The sequence below is a fragment of the Fringilla coelebs genome (assembly GCF_963513975.1).
Source record: "Fringilla coelebs genome assembly, chromosome: 8".
Classification (NCBI taxonomy): domain Eukaryota; kingdom Metazoa; phylum Chordata; class Aves; order Passeriformes; family Fringillidae; genus Fringilla; species Fringilla coelebs.
In genome coordinates this window covers 34,114,116-34,139,495 of record NC_140066.1, presented here as the reverse complement: position 1 = coordinate 34,139,495, position 25,380 = coordinate 34,114,116, and positions in this window count along the sequence as shown.

Sequence of the window (25,380 nt, the reverse complement as noted above, 5' to 3'; positions counted from 1 at the left end):
AAATCCTGCCCGAATGGATCCTACAGAAAGAACAAACCATTACAGGAAAAAGACAAGCAAGACTAAGAAGGGAATTTGAAGAGCAAACAAGTGAAGATGGAAAGATAAACAAGAAATTATTTCAAATATACCCAAATCAAGAGTGGCAGGGAATAAGGAACAAAGGCAGGGCTGGGTGTTGGTGTGTCAAGAAATGACAGAGCTGAAATAAACCAAAAAAAATCGAAAAACAACAGATAGCCAAACTAGATGGAATTCTTTGAACTATTAAATAACACTTCCTTTTTGACAAAATCTTGTCTGTATCCAATGGAAAATTTCAGCTCTTGTCAGCCTTCCCAGCAGCATCATCAAGGTCCTCTCTGTTGAAAATTGAATGGTTGGGGTTTGGATGAAGAGTTCATATCTTAATTAAAAAAAAAAAAAAGAAGATGATGGGGAAAATTCCTGTTTCCAACCAGATCTAATATTTACTGTGCTGTAAGATTTTTATTGGAAAATTATAGCTGGTATGAAAACCATGCTTTTCTGTTCTAGTAGAAATTTTTTGTTATGGTTCACTAGTTCAGATAATAAATTTGGATTTTCAAATGTCTATTGTAAGCTGATAGAGCAAGCGAATTGTCAGGAGAGAGCTGATTTTTCTTCAGTTTTGTAATTACTTTTTAACCTGAAAAAAAAAAAACCTTGAAACATTAGAACAGTCAACTGCTAATGTGACAAACAATTCCAGAAATGTATCCCAAGAATTATTATTGCATCTCATTCAATCTTTTAACAGCGAGGATACAGCATGAACAAAAAGATGTGAAAATTTACAGAGGAAACTAATGCTGAAGAGGGGTGGATGAAATGAGGAAACCAGTTTATGTTGGTGTTTGGACATCATGAAAGAAATGAAATTAGGTGTTAAAGTTGCACCAAAGCATATTTGAGAGAATCATTGCAACTCCCCGCATGGATACAACACTGATAGTTTCTAAATTCTTTCCAGACCCTTAGGAAAAAAAATCCAGAAGTTCCTGTAAGAGGATAATGGATAACCTTTCAGATGGATAACTTTCAGGAGTTAAATATAAGGCTATTTTCAGAAATGCATAAAAGGGAACTATTTTACTGCCTTGTGTTTCTTCTGTGCAGAGCAGCAACTGAATTGCTTTCCTTGAGTCTGATCAAGCTGCATTAGAAAGGGTTTAGTGGGAATGGAAGAGCTAACACAGATGATTACAGCAATTGGGGAAAAACTTCCCCAAAGAATTTAAACAATGAATAATAAACTCAAGCAAAAAGCCTCCAGGATAGTTCAAATAAAACCTGGTAAATTTAGTAAAAGATCTGTGCAATTTTATGTTTTCCTGTCTGGATGTGGATTTAAACTTCTTCAAATTGATTCTTTGATGTTTTGTAGATTGTGATGTGCTTTGAGGTATTTGTGTGAGGCAAGGGGAACAGCCTGAATTTTTCTGTCCCTTCTTTAAATGCCCTGTTTGCAATTTCAGATTTAACTGAAAGGTAGAGGTTGTCTCCTAGAAGCTTAATGTTATTAAATCAGCAGCAAGATATCTGACATGGTTTGCCATTATTCCTAAAAACATAATTAGCCAGTGTAGTGGAGTCAACCCCAGTGGAGCACAGGTATATCTGCTTTATAACCTTCAAGACATGAGCCTTAATTACATCCTGGCAGAGTTACTTTAACACTCGAGTCCATTTTGCTGCATGTTGACATTACTAAATTATCTCATGTTCAAAATGCAAAGTAGCTGATTTTTTCCTAAATGCATTTCTTGGCAACCAAGAGATAAATTGGTCTGGTTCCATTTTTAAGAAGGGTTTTGTCCTTTAATGGTCCTTAAATTAATCCTGGTAATTCCACCTGAGAGGATGGCACTTCTAGAAAGCACAGAACAAAATTGTGCATTGTATTGCCCACGTGCATTTACAAATATTCTGTAGTCTGTTCACACTGAAAAGAGATTTCTACAGTTATTTAAGAAGTGAGATATAAATAGATGAATGTCATTAAAGATCAGCCTCCCTGCCTTTGAATTTAATGGCAGGGCTTTAGATGAAGTGAAGGACAGTTTGTCCTAGAAGATTGCAAGTTCATTTTCAACAGAACTAAAGCCCTTAAATTAGGAGATGGGCACATGTTTATACTATACAGCATAAGAATTTTTAATACATCTCCTACATTTCTTAGTTCATCTAAATTATTTGACTGATCTTTTGGAATAAGAGGCTGTTAGTTATTGTTTTATTTAGTGAAGCACTAAGGATCAGTGTTTGGGAATCTGCATCCCATAGCCTTTGCTCCTTCACAATAAGACATTATTTCAGCACAGAATTTCAGTGTTCTGAGATATTTTTTAGGGGGCCCAGAGCAGAACCCAAGCCTGTCACACATTTCCAAGGTCTCTCCAGAGTTTTGTTTTAAGTCTCTGATCTTGTAGTGCTTTACAAGTATCACTTTGGAGAGGAGTGGATCCTGTGCTTACCAGAAGAAAACCAGAGCACGAGAATCTGAAGAACCAAATGTGCAAGGTGCCAATGCTGAGCTGGGCTGGGTGTTCCACACGATCCACTCCTGTCAGCAATCACCGTGGGTTTCTCTGGGTCTGGATTGAAGGCACCTGAGAGGGCAGTTCATGTTCAGACTCAGGTGTTTATTATTTCTTAACAGTAAAACACTGTGAGTTCTGCAGCTTTTCATTAGAAGGCACAAAATGCCAACAATGTCTTGGTAAAAGGTCCTTTAAGACTAAACTATCCAATGAAGAACCCGGATTATTTTCCCTTTTAACCCAATAACTGATCCCACAGAGCTGCAATGGGGGCTTTTCTGCCCAATTGCAAAATGCCACCCAAACCCATGGAGAAGGAGGAAGAAGAAGGTGAAGAAGAAACCCAGGGCAGCACCCTGTGCTCTCCATCTTGCCTCCATCCACAACATACTAAAAATCCCAAAAACCTCAATTTCTCACCCAGTGACACACCTACACTGCTCTCTATAATCTGTTTCACACTTTTGTGGATTCCAGTCTACCTTGAAGTCCAGGAAATTTCTCCATGAACGAGGGTCAAAGTCAGTGCTGCCCTGGGGGTCAGGGCACCCCAGAGCAGACACAGAAATATTCCCTGTGCCCTGGGTTTCCACAATCATCTGTGCTGTAATCATCTGTGTCAGCTCTTCCATTCCCACTGAACACTTTCTAATACAGCTTGATCACACTCAAGGAAGGCAATTCAGGTGCTGCTCTGTAACCAGCCAGGCTTTTCCTTTCCTCCTGGGACACAGGGATCCAGCTGAGCACACCCCCAGCCCTCAGCTGCTCTCTCAGGGCCTCCCAAGGCACTTCTCCATCTGTAGGAGTGACGGGGGTAGGATGGTCAGGATGGATGGAGATGAGAGATCTCTGAAGCCAGGTCGTGGAACTTGTGGTTTATTGCAGAGGGCCTGGCTGCAGGGCCCTGCTGGGGGCTGCCAGCCACAGCTCAGAGCAGCCCCAGAGAAGTAAGGAGAGTGGGGAAGAGAGAGAAGGCAGGAGTGTGGTAAAGAGGATGAGAGAGAGAGCGAGGTTCCCGTTACAATACAATAATAAATCTGTGCTGAATATTCTAATTCTCACTAACCTATCCAATACAAGATACAAATCCTATAGCATTTACATACAGCCTATAAGAATCATTACATTGCCATACTGTGTTACATTTTAAACCCTAAAAACTGCTCTTTGGACCCCTTCTGCCCAGCTAGTGGGGTCTGCTCTGCCCCTTGGACCTGTCTGCAAGCAGAGGGTGTTGTTCCACCTTCAGCCAGCCACACCAATTTTTTCCCGTTGTTCAGTAACTAAGGGATCTCAAAACTTGCTTTCATTTCAATCTCCCTTATAGTTTCCATATTCTCAAAGTCTTTTGCCAGGCAATCATATCGATAAGGCTTTCCTGTTTCCTTTTCCCCAACATCCATCCTCATTGCCCTCCTCTGGACACTCTCTGATAGTTTAATATTTTTATTGTATTGTGGGGACTCGGGAACCGGAGGAGCGGCCGTCCCAGTGCGGGGATCTTTGTCCCTCTGGGCATCGCGTGTGGTGTCGCCGCTGGGGACCGTGTCAGAGCTTCTCCTTCCCGACCGAGTCCCGGGAAGGGCCCTCGGTGTGCAGGGAGCCCGGGGCTCACCTCGATGTGCAGGGATCGAGGGCTCCCCTCGGTGGGCAGGGATCGAGGGCTCCCCTCGGTGTGCAGGGATCGAGGGCTCCCCTCGGTGTGCACGGAGCGAGGGCTCCCCTCGGTGTGCACAGAGCCAGAGGCTCTCGGTGTGCACGGAGCCCGGGGCTCCCCTCGGTGTGCACGGAGCCAGGGCTCCCCTCGGCGTGCAGGGATCGAGGGCTCCCCTCGGTGTGCACGGAGCCCGGGGCTCCCTCGGTGTGCAGGGATCGAGGGCTCCCCTCGGCGTGCAGGGATCGAGGGCTCCCCTCGGTGTGCAGGGATCCAGGGCTCCCCTCGGTGTGCAGGGATCGAGGGCTCCCCTCGGTGTGCAGGGAGCCCGGGGCTCCCCTCGGTGTGCAGGGATCGAGGGCTCCCCTCGGTGTGCAGGGATCGAGGGCTCCCCTCGGTGTGCAGGGATCCAGGGCTCCCCTCGGTGTGCACGGAGCGAGGGCTCCCCTCGGTGTGCAGGGATCCAGGGCTCCCCTCGGTGTGCAGGGAGCGAGGGCTCCCCTCGGTGTGCAGGGATCCAGGGCTCCCCTCGGTGTGCAGGGATCCAGGGCTCCCCTCGCTGTGCAGGGAACCCGGGGCTCCCCTCGGTGTGCAGGGATCCAGGGCTCCCCTCGGTGTGCAGGGATCCAGGGCTCCCCTCGGTGTGCAGGGATCCAGGGCTCTCCGGCAGATGGTGCTGCTGTAAACCTTTGAGAGCCGCACACACCTCAGCCCTCTCCCCTCGGGGCCCGCAGGAAGGGCAGCTTGTGCCTGTACACGCGGTCTTTGGGCTCGGATGTTCATCGCAAATGTCCCAAAGAGGCTTTTCCGGCTGAAAAGACTCCAGGAAAAAAAAATCTCACTTTACTTAGCGTAGCATAATGTGTTTTAAACACCCTAATTATAGCTACATATGCCAATTCATAAATAAAACAATGCAAGAAGTTATTCAGACATGTACCAGCTCCATTATTTAAGACTGGGGAGACATCACTCTTGGTACCTTCAAATAAAGAATTTTTTTACCAACTAGAAAAAACAAAAAACAAAATCAATATAAACTATTAATAAATCTGTAACAGTGTATCAGAAAAAAAAAAAAGAGTCTGCCGGCTCCCTTTGGCTTGGTTCTGGTGTTGGAAAATCAGTATTTTGTAGTGTACAAAAGAAAAAAAGTAGAGGACTTGAAGGATCTGTACTTACAATCCTTTTTGGTAAAGGTAATTACTTAAAATTCTGGATTCTAGGCTAAGACAAAAAAGTGAGGTTAACAACAGTAGTTCAAACCCTCTTTCAAATACTTTTTCTCTAAAAATTCAAATAGCAAATTTCCATCTTGGCCAGATGAGTAATGAGGAAAGCGCTTTTAAAAGAGTTGAACTTTCGATTCAGTATCTGAACTTTTCTCTGAAAATCTAGGCCAGGGAATGGAGGTGTTAACACTGTCTTTAATCAGCAGGATCCTGTTCCTTCAAGAGGCCTCAGAGAATTTGGATTTGAAACACGGAAGTATTTACCAGTTCAAAGATTAGTAGCAGATAAAGTGTCTCCTGTATCAGACTTTTGCAGTTGCTGCAGATAAGGTTAGCACAATATGCTACTTTTAAATGGATTCAGCCAAAGTCCCACCATCCCTCTCTGAACAAACCTCCTGTCAGAGCAGTGGAACTGGACTTTCCCTCTCTCCTGCCATGCCCATTGCAATGAGGGCAATTCAGTGAAAAGTAAAAGCCATAACATTATTTTCACCTTTGTCTTCCTGATTTAAAGTTCTGCATTGGATCCCTTGGAAATGAGAGATTTTGTATGGAATGACACCAAGACCTGCCTGCCTGGAATAACACACAGGGATGGGCAGAGTGGGTGCTCCAGAGAGAGACTTTTGTGTGGGTGTGCCTTCCTACCTGCCTTTGATGGGATCAAGACAATATCATAAAGTAGTTCAGAATGTATTTTGAAACTGAATTAAGTTTAAGTCTGAGATGCTGCCAAAGGGAGGGTCCTGGCGTTCTCCTGGTTCTCAGACTCATGGTCCTGGGGTGTCCCAGCACTGGCAGTGGTGCTTGAGGAATTTTGGAGTCACTCAGATTAGCAAGGTGATGGTGCTGAAGAAAAAGCACAGTCATTGGACAAGGCAAAGTTTAGTTTAGATTTTTGCATGGACCACTAAAGCTGAATCAGAAGGAGAACAGAAGCACTCAGGGTGGAGACATCAGGATCACCCCTCCGAGAGTTCACACAGCCTTAAGTACCCTTCAGCTGGCTGCCACACTGTGCCATGAATATTAAGTAAAATTTGCTGTTTAACCCAAAAATGGAGTTTCCAGAAATTTCAGCTTCCTGGCTATGTGGACCTGAAGATGTCCAAGTCTTAAGTGCTCCTGCTCCTTACCTGTGTCTGCCAACTGCTCGAGAATCCTCCTCAGGCTGAGTATCAGCTTTGACAAGACCTAGTGAAGAGCTCCTGGCAGAACTCAGAGCTGTTCCCCAAAACAGTCAGAGCTGTAGCTGGGGAGGGATGGGAGGAGAACAGGAGGAGGGAAGTGAGTTGAACACTAAAATGCCTTTTGAATAACTGTGATCAGACAGCTATTGTACTTACACAAGGAAATGTAATCTGTTGCATAAACAGATGTATGTTCCATCTCCTCCTTTGAATAATGAAATTCAAATCTCATCTCTCAGGTGAATTGAGCTCTAGATGGATGGGGCAGGAAGCCTTCCTAATTTTTCCCCTTGGTCCAGTGAACAGCAGTAGAGCAGGAGTCAACAACCAGTACATGGAATACTCAGTTTGAAAGGGAAAGGGCTGAGTGGGATCTGTCTTGGGTCCAGTGACTGTTTGCTTGGCATACAGGGGAGGGATGCTCCAAAGCAAGTCTGAAACCTATTATGTATTGACTTGCAGCATCTCAGGGAAGTTTTCAAGTCCTATTAATCCTAAAATCAGGCCTTAATGTAATTTATTGAGGGAGCAACTTGTGTATTTATCTGCTTGTCAGACTGTATGCAATATGGAGCTCAGTCTTTTCATGACCCTCAGTGGTGGTATTGTCTGACTAAGAATGTGGTGAGCCCCTGGACAAAAGGACTGCTGTAGGTGAAATCCCTGCTGCTGTGTGGGAGTGTTTATGTTGCAGATGAGTTCCCCACCTACCAGGACAGTGGACCTCTGGAAATCTCAAGTTTCAGGCAATCCGTGTGAGAAGAGAGTGCAGATGTTTTTGGTTGATTCTGCTGAAAGATTATTTGGTTCAGATTGAACTGTGCCTTTTTTAAGACCAAACGTGCTTTGGAAGCATGGCCTCAGAGACTGAGGTTAGAGGGTGGTGGGGTTTATTTATGTGGGGTAAAGACAGAGGAGATTTTGGAGGGAATGACACTCTGTGCATAATGACATTGATTTGAGTAAAAACAGACTCTGCTTCTACTTCTGGAAGATAACAAAAAATTGGACTTTCCTCCCATAATCGTGATTAAATAACTGCCCTGTGGCTGCTTTTCTGGTGTCAAAATTAACTAAATATATTTTGCATTGCTTTTATTGCAACTGGCAAGTGAGCAAGTCACTAATAGTAGCAGAGCCGTTGTGTAATCAAGGCTAATCCTTACTCATGGTAGGAATCAGAGCCAAAAGCCTATAATCCTACTCTAGGCCACATTCCTCTGCAGTTTTCCTCTTAATATCTCTTGCTTTTTGTTCCTTGAAAACTGTTTTCTGTATTTTTGGGTTAGATTCTTGACTTAAATTTTGTATTACTTCTTTTGAGGTTTATCTTTTCATGGGGAAAGTGTTCATTGATTTTGCCTCGGTGCCCTCTTCACTGCACTGCAGCCTGCCTTGATGTCTCCAAAGGCAGTCACAGCACTGCTGCATTGCTCACATTCCAGATTTTTAAATTTCTGCTTTATTTATGAGACTCTCAGATTTTATGTAATAAAAAAGAGGAAATAAAGTCTTTGTGGCTGTGGAGAAAGGTCTACCATAAAGGCCTGTAGCAGAAAGAGAAAAACAAATGACCTTCAAATTCAGTCCTCTGGTTTTGGAGACCTGACTCAGAAATTTTGAGTAGTTCCAGCTGAATGTCTTCATGTTTGTTTTCCACTCTATTGTGGTAAGAGGGACATGGTGCACATGCACACGTAGGTGTTTGCAAAGGCTTCTTTGCCTCTGTTGAACGAGTTCACTGTGCTCTAAACTGCTTGTGATAACAGTTGCTGGAGATTTAGTATAACTCTAGTACCTGTATATGCCAATTTCCTGATGTAGTGGGTTTATTGTAATTAACAACTGACAGCTGTCCTGTGGCTTCTTGCACAGAGTTATTTTGTTGGAATAACTTAGATCAGTTGTTGCCCCCAACTTTCATCTACAGCTTTGGTGTCTCTACTGGCACGGCCTGTAGATCCATCCAGTTTGCTAACAGTTATTCTCCCAAACTGCAGGAAACTCCCAGGGTATTCCCCAGCTCTGTACCTGGCTCTGTGGGAAAATTCTGCTCTGAGACCTGTGGGTGATCATCTTACAACCTGGAGCATGGGAGTGAATAGTCCCTTTCATCTGGGTTTGAATGGGCCCCAGCTCTGTCAGAGGTGGGGGAGTCCCCCACCCTCCCTGCCTGTGTGCCTGGCCTGTGGCAGGAGAGCTCTCCTCAAAGGCAGGCTGCCTCTGTGGGAAACAGGATCCCAGGAAACGTGCAGAGCAGCCAGCCCAGGTGGGTCCCATTGCACTCTGCTGCCAGGGGATGCCTGCCATGGCTGAGATGAGGGTGCTGAAGGGGAGAATTAACCAGGAAAAGCATTGTCTAAACTGAACATTTTCCACACAATTTTTTCTTCTTGCTTTCTCTGTCTGTGCATCCCTGACTGATTCAGGTACCAGGTGAAACCCAATCCCAAAGTGGCAGCGCATCAGCAGCAGCAGGGTCACATAGCAGCCAAGGCCAGGGGTGCCTTTGGAGCCTTGGTGCCTCCGATCCCACTCAGCCATCAGATCCCTTCTCCTGTGCCCTGGAGCAGCCCCTGGAGGCTCTGCCCCAAAGAACTCTGATGAGCCCTTCCAGCCCCTTCCAGCTGGGAGGGAGATCCCTGGGGAGGAGCCCTTGTGCAGGGCTCACGTTCCTGCCTCTGGAGGCACTGGCTGTTGTCATTGTTCCCTTTGCTGTACCTTGTTCCGTGGGAAGGACACGAGTGCCACTCAGGTTACCCCATCGCCCTGGAAGTTCCCAGGTGAGCTTTGAGCAAGAACTGATGGATCATGGATGATGCTCTAGGCAGTGTTTCAGCCCTTCTAAAATCACCAAAAATCAATTTATTGTTTTCCTCTCCTGCCTTTCCCCCTTCTGTTTTCCTCATAAACTACTTAGAATTGCTCGTTTTCAGGTATTTTTCCTCTCTGAAATTTCATGTAATTCTTGTAAATATAATCCTGGGGATTGAAGGACAGTAAAAGGAATCCCACATCCCTTTCTAGCCAAAGAAGAGCCAGCACAGGAAACAAAGCTGTGTTAAGATCTTTTTTTCTGTCTAGTATGTTTTAAACTGAGGGGAGATTGCATTGTTGTCAATTATGAATAGAATGAAGAATTTTGTAGCTGGACATGTACTGGTCATTAATTCAATCAGAAAGCAAGATTTATGACCAGTCTGCAATGTACTCATCCTGCTTTAAACTGTATTGAAATGATGTAATTTTGTATTAAATTTATGTAATGCTGGTGGAACCAAGATCAATATCTATTTCAAGTTTGTTGTTTTTCTTCCAGTTGTTTTAGGTGGAAGTGAAGAGTAGAAAATCATTTATTTATGAAGTTTTGTGCCTGTTAGAGCTTCAGGCACCAAACTCCCCATTGGATGCAGTGCCATACTCATTCCTTCACCTGCAACAATCAACACTTCATTATCACTTTATAATCTGGAAACTTAATTACTGCCATTAATTACTACCACTGAACAACAATTTCCCACCAATGCATGTACTAAACTCTGTGCTTAATGTAGAAACTAGGTAGATATTTTCCATGGAGTCTCAGGCAGTTATTTGGGATTTGTCTGGTCATTAGAAGTGTCCTGGAATGCTGTGTAGTGTTATCTGTCACCTCTTCTGTTTCCAAATAAACTGTGCTAGTGAAGTGTGAAACCAAAACCACTTGATCCTTTGCATCTTGAAGTCACAGGGAATTAAAATTAAAAGCTTTATTGTCTAGCAAAGAATTCTTATTGCTTGTCATCAGCAGCAATGAATTTCTTCCTTGCTCTTGGAGTTTGGAAATCTCTGCCAGTGCACAGCCATGAATGAAGAGTTTTTACACAGACCAGTTCTTTTTACACAGACCAGTTCTTTTCCCCTTTTTTTTTATTGACAGGAGTTTTGTCTGTTTTTAAATGCAAGACTTGAAGCTTTTTTTTACATCATCTTAAATCTAGAGGGGTTTTACAGGACAAGAGGTTGGCAAGGTTTTGAAACAGGTTGTGGTGTCTCCATCTGAGGATGTGGGTTGGCCTCAGAAGTCACTGGGTGTCATGATCCTGTTTGTCCTTGGGTTGAACCACAAGACTTCAAAAAGTCCCTCAAAATTCTATTATTTTGTGATTAAGCAGGAACTTTGTTAAGTTTGCTCTCACATTTATCTTGTATAAACCCAGGCTCATTCCACTCCGATGAGATTTATTCCAGGAAGTTTCAGAAGCAGATTAGGAAGCCCTGGAAGAATCCAATGGCAGTTGTCTCTTCTGCACCACATTTGTTTTTTGACTCCAGAGTCCTAAGAGGCAATGAAAAAAAAAACATAGAAGACATAGAGCTATAAATAGAAAGACCTCAGTGGATGAATGTAATGAATGGCAAAAGATGGTTCACAGGGAGGAAATGTCAGCATATATTACACAGAGGGGATAAATAGCTTCCTAAAATCAACAGTTTATTTTGCTGAACTTTCCTCATGGCAAACATGCATGCTGAAAGATCAAAAGGAGTCAGGATGCATTTTATTTCTGGTGGTCTCTGCTAATAAAGATTGAGTTGGTGAATATTAGGGTGAGTCCAGCTCATTGCTTGTCCTTTCCCACATATCCATTTTCTAAACTGTAGCAATTCACTCTTGTGATCCCCAGCAATCCCTTTCTCCTGAATTTTTAAATACTAACCAGGGTTACATAGAATCCATCTTTTGTGCAAGGGGAGGTGCTTTGGAGAGCAATAAACATCCTTTTCCTGCTGTCAGGCCCTGTGATCTGTCTTTGCCCTGTAGCTGCCCTGCTCTCGTGGGGCTGGAGATGGGAATTGGTATTTGCCAACTCCCAGGGAAGCTCCAGGACCCAACAGAAAATGAGAACTCCACAGAGGCTCTGCAGCATTTTGCACTCTTTTGGTGGGGCAGGGTGGTGGTTTTTTTCTTTTCCAGCTTTCAAGAAGTGCCTGAAAAGTAATTTTTTGTTTAACTAAGTAGATATTTTAAACCAGTTAAACTACTTTATCTGTGAACATTTGTGCCTCCTGTCCAACCTTGCCCTCCACTGGACTTGCAATTTCCTGTTAGCTATCACACCTTTGCAGCAGGTACAGGCTCCATCTGCTACATCTGCCAAATCTTTTCCTAGATTTAAGCCAGAAAGGGTCATTCAATCTAGTTTGGTCCTGCAGGTAACATCTACTCCAAGATTTCACCTGGCTATTTTATTTTTGAGTGCAATCATTTTCATTGAGCAGAAAGATTCTGAGTTTCATTTATTAAAAGAGTCTTTGTTCTCTTGTAGGAGGAGAATGTAGTCAGAGATAATCTTTATCGCCCAGTCTCCTGATAATACAGAAAAGCAGCTATCTTGAGAGCAGGCTTTCAAGTAGAATGGAAAAACCGGGGTTTTTTTTTCCTTGTGAAATTTCATTTTTAATTTTAAGTAATTGAAAAACAGGAACAAAAAAATAATTGGCACGGTCCCTGCATTTGAGATTACTGCAAATAAACTTTAAATAAATTACAGATGGCTCTTTTATTTACAGAATGCTCAAAATGCCTCAATTGACAAATATATTTAGCTGGAGTGTATGATGAAGTGATAAGCAAGTCAACAAAGCACACCAAAAATAAGAAATTATTCTCTTTTTCGAGGATGCCCACAAATGGTGAGTGTTGATAGAGAAGCACAGTCATCAGAACCGGGGGATTAATCTGCACATAATGAGGACTGGGCTCAAGCAGGAGGAGAAGTTTCAATAACAACAATGGGAACATTGTTGGGAAAAAAACTGCAGCAAACCCATCTGCTGGAGCCATGTGACAGAGTCCCACACAGAAAGGCAGAGCAGAGCTGAGCATCCCAGGAAAATCTGGTGCTCAGCTGAGAGGAGATCCGAGCTGGAGCTGCCTGGACCTGCCTTTGGAACACCTTTCTGATGGGGACAGAAAATAACAGCACACTGCAAAGAAATTTCAAATAAAAAGTTCCCACTCGCCCAGTTGATGGAGTGACCTTTCTAGAAACTCTTACAAATTTCCAGCCTCTGAGTCCTGGGTTTGAAATATGAATTTAAAAGGGAGGGGGGTCGGTGGGAGAGGGAAGAGGTAGAAGGGTAGTGTGTCATTTCTTTTGGTATTTTGTTTCCAGCTCTATCCTTTGATCTCTGCAGCAGTGTAGTTCAGACAATCTGTAGAAATATTGCTAAACCAAGTTACTTTGTTATATTTTACTTCAGCCATTTGTCAGCATATGCCATAAAAATTTTAGTTTTCTCTCTTGATCTTTATCAGAGATTGCTGTTTCTCTTTGATGTCCCCCTCCTTATTTGACATTTGGATCTGGTTTCCCATTTAATTATCTAACTCTCTATTGCTATTTTAGTTTAAAAGTTCACTGCAATATTTCACTCCTCCTGTTTCTCAGTCCATTCCTCTGTGCTCCAGCTGAGACACAAGAAAATGATGAAGGTACTCACTGTCTTAGGGGGATATGTGCTCAAGTTCTCCTGTAAACAGAGGGGAGCACAAGCTGTGGTCAGTTAGTGTGGGCAGCAAACATGATGCTGGGGCATGCTGGATTTCCTAAATCAAAATATCCACAGCCCATTCTTTGATTTAATGGTAAATATAGTCTGTTTCTTGTAGGTTTGAAAGTCTGAAATGTAAACAGCCTTGCAGTCAAAATAGCTGTAAAATGTCATTTAATACAGTCCCAGTCCCTACAAACCATCTTATGAAAACACCATCCTCACTGCTTAGCTGTGTCAGAAAACAGAAGGAATTCCTCACATTTTGTAGCCCAGAGAAGGAGATTTGCTCTCCAGAGAGACAAGCTGAAGCACAGAGGACATTTTACCTCCTCAGTCCAGAAAGTTTCTCATGATCCTGGAAGCTCCTCAGGACAGTTGGTTCTTGGGATGTTTCACAAGCCATCGGCCCTGGATGAGGTGGGGATGAGCAGAGAATGGCCAGGGCCTGCTCTGGGTGGTTTATTGCTGCACAGTGTGGCCATGTCCCTGCGATGCAGGAGGGACTCAGTCTTCTGGCATGGCTGAGGAAGTGGAGCCAGTGAGGAAACTGTGCCACATCGCTGATGGGATGAAATCCTGCTGAACTCCTACAGGAACACAGAGATTTCAGCTTCATCCAAAACCCAGCTAGATGGAGGGGAAGAAGTCTGGGCACTACTTCTTGCTCTGAAGTTCAGGGCAGGTTAGAGGAACCTCCCTATGGGTGCTCTGAGACAAAGGATCCAAATATTTCCATTGGTTTTTGTTCAGAGCAGAACTGGAGCCATGCACAGCCACGGGTGAGTCCTGGCATATGGCTGAGGGGCTTCAGTGGAGGGTGTGCAGCTCCATCTGGCAGGCCCAAGGGAGCAGATCCACTGGAAGCCACAGCAGACTGAACATATTGTGCTTCTGGCTGGGTGACCTCCTCCCCCAGCCCAAATTTGGCAGCCAGACTAAAACTGTGGAGGAAAATGCAACATTTGATCCAACCAGTCGGGTTTTTTTCCTTTGTTTCTTTTTTGTTTTACTTCCACTTTTCAAATGGAATCTTTGAAAGCAAAGAGGAAACCAGGGAAGTGGTGATCCCAACCTTCCTATGTCCAAGAGTCAGATGCTTGTCTAGCATGAAAGCATGAAGCAGACCTAGGTTCATCCCCCTCTTCTGCCTGGGAAGTCTGGAATTTGCATTCCCCACCACTAAGAAAAATAACCCAGCTGCTGAGATATGAGGAGATGTATTTGGATATATGGAGACATTTCTGGGGTTTTTTTGCCATGCACGTTTTTTGTGAAGCCAGTTCCTCTTTGTAGGCAGTACTCAAATATTGATGGAGCAGAAGAAAAGGACTGTGAGAGGGACTACCTGGTGTAACATTTCCAGCCAAAAATATGGAGGTAATTTGCTTCATTTTCTGCTCTTTGCACTGCAATAGCTATTTTTGCCTGCCAGATAAGGCACTTCCCAAAGGATGGTGCTTGGAAGTGTGCTCCTTTGAAGACAGGCAGGAAATATTCTTTCACCTCAGGATTCCCTGGATATGGCCAAGGTTTGAAACCCCCATGTACCACGTTTGAAGCCTGTTGTGAGTAAATTTGCTGCCTGCATGGAGATGAGGCTCTGAATTTGTCTACCTTGCCCTGATTCACCTTATCTCCCAATGGGAACTGGGATTTAAGAGTGAAACAAATAAAATGATTGAAACCCAGACTGGATTTTTGGCAACAAAACATAAGTAAAATAAGGAATTGTATGGTCCTGCTTGGTAATTTGGGATTTGGGAAGCTGTTCCCAAATCTTCCCTCTGTGTTTCTGTGGATATTTTAGATAAGTCTATCTCCTTGGGTAGTACAAAGACCTTGATCCCAAGGCATTGGATTTGAAGGACAGTCCTCTTGCCTTCCGATGAAGTTTTATTCTAGCTGAAGCAATTCAAGATTTCTTGGGCAGTTTCCAGCTTATTCTTCAGTTCAGTGTTCAGGAGCTGGGGAGCAGAGTTGCCTCTATTAACTAGGAAGAGGCCAGGACTTCATGAAGAATTTTCCTAAGTACAGGAGGGAGCTTGGATACCAGGAGAGGTGATTTGCAGTAATATTTTTTGATTTTGGTAATATTTTCTTTTCCTTGGTGTAATTCTGTTCAAGTCAACTTTCAGCATATCTAAAACCCCCTCATCTCTACTGGGCAGTGACAGTGATACACCAAGGACTTTGGAAAACACTGCCAGGTCCCTGGCTCTGCCTTTGGCAGTTCCCTCAGCGTGCTCCAACAGCCGGCACAGAAAGAATGAAATCATTGAATCACAGAATGGTTTGGGTGGGAAGGAACCTTAAAACTCCTCTCATTCCACCCCCTGCCATGGCAGGGACACCTTCCACTGTCCCAGGGTGCTCCAAGCCCTGTCCAACCAGGGACACTTCCAGAGGTGGGGCAGCCACAAATTTTCTGGGCACCCTGTGCCAGGGCCTCACCCCCTCACAGAGAACAATTCCTTCCCAATGTCCCATCTAACCCTACTCTCTTTGAGACACTTCAGCTCCAGGGTTGTATTTACTTCCCTTGTGTTTCTGCATGGAAAAGGGAGTTTTTGTTTGATTTCTAGCCATGCACTGATTTAAAAAGATCACTAATATGTTTCTAAGTTTCCTTTCAAAGTTTTGCAGGGTAAAACATCCAAGGCATTAAGGGCTTTACATGCTCAGGAGGACAGCAGCAGAAAAACAAAGGCACTTAATCTGGGATACACAAAGCAGGAAGGGGGGCCGCATGATGTAGCTGTAATGAGAGACGGCGAGATTGATGTGGAAAAGATGGGACAGGCAGCAGAGTATAAATAGAGCTGCAGTTTATTTGTAACTTTCATTTTTAGGTGGGGATGATTGACACATGGATGGGCTGGATGAAGGTAACCTCCCTGATCTTTAACTTGCAGGTCACATGGAGAAAACTTTGAGAAAATACTCCAACATGTAGATGTCAGATTGAGTGACAGCCGCGTGTGAGGTGAATTGCATTTCCTGGCTTTTTTACATGCATCACTTCACAGAAATGATGGCTGCCATCGGAACAAAAAGACGTCCTTCCCGACCGGGGTCAACAAACTGACAGTGCCCACCCATTAATAGAAAACACTGTCATTTAAAATAAAATGCTATGGAGAAAACTTCAAAAATCTATTAGCCAACACAGCAGATAGTATCAGTTTCTGCCCATGAATTACTGTATACCGTTCCAGTGTTAATGTACAGCGCAGTGTGTGGTACAATTTTCATCTGTAACAATATATATAGAATGCCATATGGCTGACAGCATGCACTACACATGTCAGCCTCTTCTGTTTTCTAGCTCTGTACATCTTATTTGCTTCTGTCTAATTATCTTGTTCTGTGGAGGGGAGGGAGAGAAAATAAGAAAAGCCAATGGGAATTCAAAAATCAGGGGTAACAAATAGTGCCAGTTACTTAATTCCATTGTTAATGTGTTCTTGTGTTTCTTAAAATGCAACGCTTTTTAAAGGATGCAGTTGGACGTCCATTGCTCGAGGTGGAATTTGGGGCTATAATAAAAGCTCTATTTGTGGCATTTCAAATAAACCCCCCCCAAAAAAAAACAAATCAGAAAGAACAGCCCTGCTTTATGCTGTCCACTTCTGTTGGTTAATTCTAGGCATAATTTTTCCAGCTGCTAGAATGTGCCCATATTGCTTTCCTATTCCTGTCTGTCTAAAAGAAGTGCCTGGGTTTTTTTCTTTCCCAACAGAAACAAAATACTGCTGAAAAGAATTGCTCTAAAACTGGACCCCTGGATCTGAAATGGTTTTAAGAGCTCCTCAGAAGTTTAGCCTTGATTTTTTTTTTTTTCTGAGAGATTTGGTACTGTTTAAAGGTCAGAGCCCCAAGATTTGTCTTCAGAGATTTAGTCCTGGCTTATCTGTCAGTCACTTTCCCTCTTGTAAAGGCCAGAGGCGATTCCCAGCACTTCCCTTGCAGTGCTCCCCTCCTCTTGAGCACTTGATCCACAGGGAAGGATCTTGTCCTGGACTAGAAGGAAACTGCCATCTCTTTTATAATGGAAAGTGGAGAAAGAGAAGGGGAAATTTGGGCTGCCACCTATATTCAAGGATCCTAAATGGGGCAGAGCTCCTATGAGTGCTGCAGCCTTCAAGCTTCATGTCCCTGCAGGGCTGAGAGTCAAAGCCCTTCACTCCATGGGTGGAAGGGATTGGTTGGCCCTCCATGAGCTTCAAATAGTGTCATTTTTGGATCATTAACTTTTCCTGGCTGCTGCTCTGGAAATGAAGCTCAGTGCCCTGCTGAAAAGTCAATATAGCTAGTTAGGAATTGTAAAATTGGTCAGGAAAAGCAAATGGCATAAAGGAGTGCTTTGGTGCAGCCTTGGGCTGGCAGAGGCTACAGAGGAGTGTTAACACTGCTCTGCCTTTACAACAGTTCAGGAGTGAGGGGCATAAAGTGAACTCTGGTTTTAACCTGCACTACATGTTCCTCCATCAGGAAAAGAAGACTTGATCCATGAATGTGGTGTTCAGAACCACCCTGATGCAGTACCTGTGGTCTGTGGGAGTGGGATGTTCCAAAAGGGGGCATTCTTTGATCAGGAAGGCAGTTTTTTCCTTAATGTTTGCAATGGCAAAATGATTTTTATAGTAGAGATCTCATTGAAAATTCAGGAAGCAGCCAAAGTTAACAGCAGTCTGCTCTGTTGTGTGAGGATCCCTTGCCATATTTGCTCTTAAACCTAATTAAACATGACCATCCATTTAGGAAAAGACCCTCTAGTATAATTTTCCAAAAAGTTTTCTTAATTCAATACATTATCACTTTATACCACGACATTTTGCTCAGTGATGGGGCCATTTCTGCTAAAATTGTGGTGTGATTGCAGCTGGAGTTTGCTGTGTGTTCTTCCTGTGAGCTTTCATGATCTCTGTATGAATTCCAAATACATGATATTTCATTAACACACATTTCTTCTTGTTCATATTTTTGTTGATTGTGTCAAATTCCTTCTGCACAAATTCCGTGGTAATTATGAAGAAGAAGCATGTTCCATGCTCCCTTTTTGGTGTGAAACCTGTTCCAGCAAATGGCATTTGATTCTTCTCTCCCAGTTAAAGTGGAGTTTTCATTTTCACACCAGAGGTGTCTGAAATTCCAGAATAGGGACATAGTGCAGCAAGGCAGAAATAGAAAACTTTTAACAGGAAAAATACAAATTTAATACAGTGAAAACCAAAAAACTGAAACTCTTAAAATACCCCTCTGAAGAGTGTTTGAGTAGTTCTTGCAAAGCTGAGAAAGAGATCCCAACAGCATTGAAATACTTTGGGGGAAGGAATGGCCTTGGGCAGAAAAGTGAGGCCAGGGTGGCCCTGGAGCTGCAGAAAGAGAAGTAAGCTCCACTCTCCCATGTGTGTGCTCACTCCAGAATATGAACAGGATTGGCTTTGCTCTACACTTCTATGTTTTCCCCCTAAAAAATAAGGCTATTTAGAAAAATAAAATTATTAGCGCATGTTTGAGTTTGAGCATCTTACTGGAAAGCCACCTTGCTATATACATACTTCTATAAATCTTATATACCATGAGTTAATTCCAGCTTTCACCCTTAGTCACAGAGATTCAGCCTTTCCAAAAAGACCTGTTAACAAAGATGTGGTATGAATGGGAAAAAATAGCTTATTTATCCATGGCAAATTACAGGACAAAGTTCTCCTGTGTTTCATTAGTGCAATCCATAGTACTTCGCTTATTTGACCATCATTTCTCTGGCTTTCTACAAGGGCAACAAAAGCCATGGTGCATCTAATGTCTGTCAGACTGATCAGACTGAGGAGGCTTTTACTATTGAATATATATATTTTTTTTTATGGTATCTTGACAATAGCATTGAGTCCTGTTCCCCTCCAGGCTCAGGCAAATGAGACAGTTGCCTGGAGCAGATGAAGTGAAATGGCCATGGCCCTTTCCCTGTGCTACAGCAAAACCCCTGCATGGCCAGAGCAGCTCCTGCTGCTGGGCAAACCATCATCCTGGAGGGAAAACATGGCAGGCACAGCCACCAGGAACAGGGAGAGTGAGTCTGCCCAACAGCAACAGGAAATCTCTTCCTTTTCCATCCCATGGACAGCAGAGAGCCACACATACTCTGCAGGGTCCTTGCTCCCCTTCTTACCCCGGTTCTCTGTTTCAAACACACCCTCTGCCCTTTTCCTGCTGTCATGCTCCTCTCAGCCATGGCCCAGCTGAGCTCTGGCCAAACCCTGCGCTCCTGTGTCCAGGATACAAACATTCCATATTGCTGTGCTGCTGGGAAAACTGGCACACACCTGTGATGGCCAGGATGTCAATGGCCATGGGTGTCACTTTGAGACAGCAATATCCAATTAAACTGATGTGCAGGAATAATAAAATACCTCCAGTGCCTCTCCTGGAGCTTGTACACATTCCTCTTGTAGTGAATACTAAATATTGCCCACCTGCATATTCCCTCCTTGTTAGCTGATCCCACTGGGTTCCTCCTTCCCCTCAGTCTGCTGCTGTGAAGAGACTTTACAGGGCATCTCTGTTTCTGTTTGAGAAAATTACTCTGTGTGTTGGCATTTGGTTTAGGACTGGCTTCTGGGTAATATTAATCATTAATTCTAATAAATTTCAAGGTTTGGGCCCCATTTTTATGTTAAAGTTTTACAAAGAACATTTACATTCTTAGGATGAAAGGTACAAAATAAACGTGGGGTAAAACTGTACTGGGTTTTAATAGCTCATGTATTGAAACCACCACGAGTGATTAGCTTTGCCTGTTTGGTCATTAATTTTGGCTACAGGCATTTTAAAGAAAGCAGAAAGCCCACATCAGGTCTTTGTCACATCTGCCCTTTCCACCAGAAAAAGCATTCCTGTTTCCTCTCCTGTGTGACCCTGGGGGCTATCCTGTGCACCTCACTTGTGCCAGAGTCTCCCCATTCCCTGGAGCCAATCTCCAGGTCACACAGTGAGCAGTGAGCTCTCTCTGTGTTGTCTCCTCTTGGCTTTGGCTGCATGTGAAAATTCAGCTCTCTCTGGTTTGCTCCCTCGGGGACTTGGGTCTGTTCAGGGACAGGAGGGGTATTTAATTCTCTTTATCCAAATACCGCTGTGTTTCTTCCCTTTTTGTTAACTTTTAACCTGCTGTTGGATCTGCCTATCCCATGGTAATATTTCCAGCCTTGTGTGTCTGGCTAGTCAGTGGGGAAGACTGCTGCAGTAAATGCTTTTTGGCATCCAGATGTGTATTCTGTCATTTCCCATGCCGTGCGTGTGCTGTCTCTCGCATCCATGGATCAACAAGTGTGGACAGGTCTGGAGGCATCTGGCGCTGTTATTTCTGCTCTCTCTATTTCTGGTGCTGTTATTTCATTGCTGGCACTGAGGAGGTGCTTCCTCAAAAGAAACAAACCCACTCCTGTGTGACACCTGTGTTGTTACCAACGGACCCCGGCAAAGTCAGCAGCAAATCTGCTTTTCCCTTCAATTTTGAATGGCTTGCAAGTGGGCAATTTATTCTCCATTTCAGCCTCAGATATAGTTGGAAACATCCCACCAAAGAGGTTGTTTGGATGCACTGTGCTATTTAAGAGCACAATTCCCAGACAGGTAGTCCAGGATGGGAAGCTGATCCTGACATGACAAACCCAAGCTGTCATTAATCCTGCTCTGTGTTGGATTTCTCTTGCAGAGTTGCCCTGGGTGACAGAAAGTGAATGCACAGGAGATCTGGGGTTCTTGGAGCTGCTTTATGCCTTGCTCCTATAACTGCAGAAAACATTTAATCCATTTTATTCCAGCAAAATGAAATTTAGATACACAATTAAGAAAAATGCCTCCCGTGGGATTTCCTGTAGCCCTAATAGCTGGATTTGTTTACTGCCATTATGAAGAAAATGTACAAAGGATCTACAGAATCAGAAGTTATAATGGGTAACTTTCAGCTCTTTGAATTATTTAATTATTCTTCTTCTATCTGTACCATATGCTAAATAATGCTGTTAAATTTGGCTGTGATTTTTATTGTTTTACAGTCTTGAAACATTCATAATCTTGGCTAATCCTAAAAGTCTTTGCTTGGGAGCCTTATTCATTATTTAGGCCAAAATATTAAAAAATGTCTGTTGACTCTGGGACCTTGCTTTTTTCTGAGTTTTAGTTGGGTTTTCTGAACTTGTTTTTGCAGCAGTGTAGAGCACCCCCCTTCCACTGGTGAGAGCAGAAGTTTCAGAGGAATATTTCTGCTTCTTTCAGAGGAATATCTCCGTGCTGCACTGAGTAGCAGGTGCATAATGGGGCTTTTCTGTAGGAGGAGTGATTTCTGGTGATTGCTGGACACTGGGCTGGACTTCAATGAAAAAATTAGGCTGTAGGGATGTGGAGGGAAGAGGGTGACACACAGGCAGGGTGAGTGGCACTGTGGCACCAAACAGTGTGTCTCTCCATGGCTGTGAGGTGCTCTGAGCAAGAGTAGGGCTGAACACCAAAGAAAGGGGAGAGAGCAGAGGGAAAGAGAGAGCTGAGCCTGGGTCTGCAGGAGGACATTTGAAGTGAATCACAGAGAGCAGTAAGAGCCCTCTTGCCTGTCTCAAAGTGCTGTGGCAAGAAGGTGCTGCTGCTGGAGCTCTAGAGCTGCACGTGGAGGAGCAGGAGTGTTTCAGTGCTGGACATGCAGCAGCGCTGCTCCTCACCTCTCCTGTGGTACCTGGTTCTTTTTGCCAGCACAGCTCTGCACCTGCAGCCCCTGGGCTGAGGTTTCCATGTGCTTTCCTTCCCCTGCAGAACCTCCTGCAGAACATCTCCCTGTGCTGCTGGGATGTGAGGTGCTGCCATGTGCACCCAAAGCTGTAGATTAATAAACCTGAATAAGCACAGCCTCTAATGACAGCAGCCTGACCAACCAACCAGCCAGCTTTGGGAAGCAAACTGCATTTGCTTCCCATCCTCAGCTCTAAGTGTAGCAGTGATCCTTGACATTAATTATACAGACTTTCACACAGCACATGTACTTGCAGAGAAAGGACATCTACTACAAAACTTGTGCATAGCCAAACCTTCCCATGCTGGTGATGAATATTTATGCCAAGAATGTGGAGTGCAAGGTGGCATCTTCCTTGATGAATTGGGGGCTAGATGCTATGACTACATTATTTAGACCACTTTATTATAAGGGTTACAGTTTTTATTGCCTGTTGCAAAGCAGAGAGATACAGTAGATCTTCCCAAAGATCAAAGTGTGTCTCTAGGGCAGCCAGTAAATTAGTGGAGATTATAAATGAGTGCATAGTCATTGATGTCTTGAGAGCTCGGCTCAAGAGATCAGAGAGTATTCTTTCCCCCTTTCTGTTCATAAGTGTCTTTCCAGAACAGATTACTTCTTTTTACACTTAAAAGCAATATTCATGGACTTCATAAGAGCAAGCATTTCAGTAGGACATTCTCTGATCACATCACTCCCTGTTGTATATGGACTTATTATGGACTGCTGCTTCCCTGCAATGCCGGCTCCTGGAGGCTGATGGCAGGGATATGTGTTTGGAGGATCGTATCACTTAACTAATGTCATCATATTTTACAGCAAGTACAGCCTCTGTAGGAACTCTCTCACCAGAGTGGGAGCTCTTCAAAGCTCTGTTACGAGGTGCAAAGAGTATATGAAGCAAAATAAAAGCCAATTAGCGAACACTTCACTATCGTGAAAGGGGAAATTATAGCTATGGTGGGGAAAAGTAAATATAAACCAAATCACACTACACCAAAAACTGCAAATAAAAACCCCCAGAACAAACATCCATTTCATGAAGGGATTTGAAGTTAACTTTTAATATCCAAGTTGGGAGAGAAGTCAGAATTGTGTCTTTGTGCAGAAGATGGAACAGAGCTCTCATTTACTACTACAAATCTGAAGTCTGAATATTGTAAGAACAAAGTGCATCTCAAACATTTTAAAACTTTTTTTTTAAAGTTTCTGTATATCCCATAAAATAGAAAGACCAAATTTAAACATCTCAAAGCACTCAAACCATAGTTTTCTGGACCACTCAGCTTTGGAGAAATGCTTTGTGTGGAAATCGCCACTACAGAAATAAGTGAGTAGGATTACATGATCAAGTTTTAAGGCAGTTATCTGCCTTAGTGGAGACATCTGCCTTAGGTTTTCAGGGATGGCTTTGATTAACTCATTCCTCACACTCCTCTGTTAGAGGAAGTTCCTGCTGTCGTACCAGTGGATGCTCTGGGCTGGTCAGTCTGAGAAGTTGAAGCCTGGTGATAGTTCCTTGTGGAAGGAAAGACCTGTCCATCTGCTCCTGAAGTAAAGTGAATGTCTCAGATAACACAGCAATAGTTCATTTTTCTACCCTTGGGCAGCTGAGTCAGTTTTTGTCAGGAATGTGCTACCTTTTCCTTCAGGTGTGTTCTGAGCCACGAGCCAAGTTCCTCTGAGTTCAGTAAAACAGATGTTTTGCCTTTGCAGTGACAGGAAATGGTCAGTGCTATTAGTTTTATTGCTTGTTTAAATGAGGATTCACCATCATAAAAATACCACACAAGGGGTCAGGTAAAGCCAACACAGTTTTGATAGGTTTGCCAATCAGAATAGTCTGAATATCTGGTTAGGTGGAGAGGTTGGTATTGATCTGCCAGTCTTGGCTTTGCATGGTGGGGCCAGGACCTGTGCAAGCAGTGGGAGGATGTTTTGCATGAGCTGTAGCTTTCATGATTTACCACTGAAGCCTGCATGGTCACAGGGTACCATGTTGCCAGCCCTCAGCACCATTTCCAAGTGACCTGTAGATTCTCTCTTCTAACTTTATCCATTCCAATTACTCAAAGGAAGCCAAAAATATCACAAAGAGGCCATAAGACCCAATTTGACTGAAAAGAACGAGATGGAACATCCATGGCAAGAAGTAGCTTCTTGCCAAGGACAGGTTTGCCAAGATGAAACGTGCCATTGTGGCACAGTGCTGAAATGCTGAAACTCCTCACTGGAGAGGCTTTGGATGTGCCTTTGCCTTTAATCTCCTCTTCCTGTGACTGGTAAGACTGATGAGGACTGGCAGCCAGCACCAGCAGAGCAGTGGATTTTGTTCTGAAGATCAGCTTGTCTTGGATTGTGACCAAGTCACAGATTCCTTGAGCTGAGGCAATACTACAAGTTGTAGATGTCCCTTGGCCACTGTAGCTGCCACAGGAAAATTGGACATGGAAGTTTAGAAAGGAACATCTCTTTGAATCTGGCACCATTCTGATGAGGAAATCCAGTCTGTAAGACATCCCTGATGAAACCTGTGGCTGTGGTAAATGGCATAAAGTAAATCTCAGGCTGTAAATAAAATGGTGTGGGCTGTGTTTGCTGTGTTGGCACTGGAGCTGACCTTGCTGAGTGACAAACTATGGAGTGACATGGACCATGCTGTCCCCACTGCAGCACTGGTGCAGCTCAGTTCCTGAGGGCTCAGCTCGGTTTCGGTGAGCAGTGTAAACTGTGAAACATCTGCTCACAACTCTAGCAAAAATGATGGTATTGGTTCTTACAGAAGGAAATTCCTGCTCCCCAGGTGAATTCCTTTGGAATTTTTCCCCCCCTCTGGACACAGAGGATGTGATGAATGACAGAATGCCATGTCAAGAATAGGTCTGATTGTTGATTCTTTTTAATATGGAGAAGAGTGGGTTTGTTGGGGAATTTCTTTGCTTGAAATGCGTAGCCTGTTTTCTAAAATAATCCCAGAGGGATTGAATTATTGTCCTTATGACCTTGTGTTTTTCACCTACCCTTACAAAATACAGCATTTTTTCAAACTAGATGGGATACTTTCTTAAATGTCAGTTTGTACCAACTTTGATGACATCTTTTGCTGCTTTCACAGAAACTCCAAACTCTCTAATTCCCTGTCTTTGTTCAGAGGCCTTGATTACCCACTTTGGTTGTTACACAGTGTAGCTGTTTGCTTTAGTGTTAAGATCCATCTGAGGACAAGCGAGGTTGAATGGCAAAGGCAATGTAAACACGTGTGACTAATTCCTCTGATCTGGTGCTGTTTGGGCTTTAATATTGTGGGCTGAAAAATAATGTCTGAATGCTCCTGTCAGAAGGGCTGGGAAAGGGGCAAGAAACAGCTTCCTTTGGATCTGAAGAATAATCTCACAAGGCTGTAAGGTGGTAA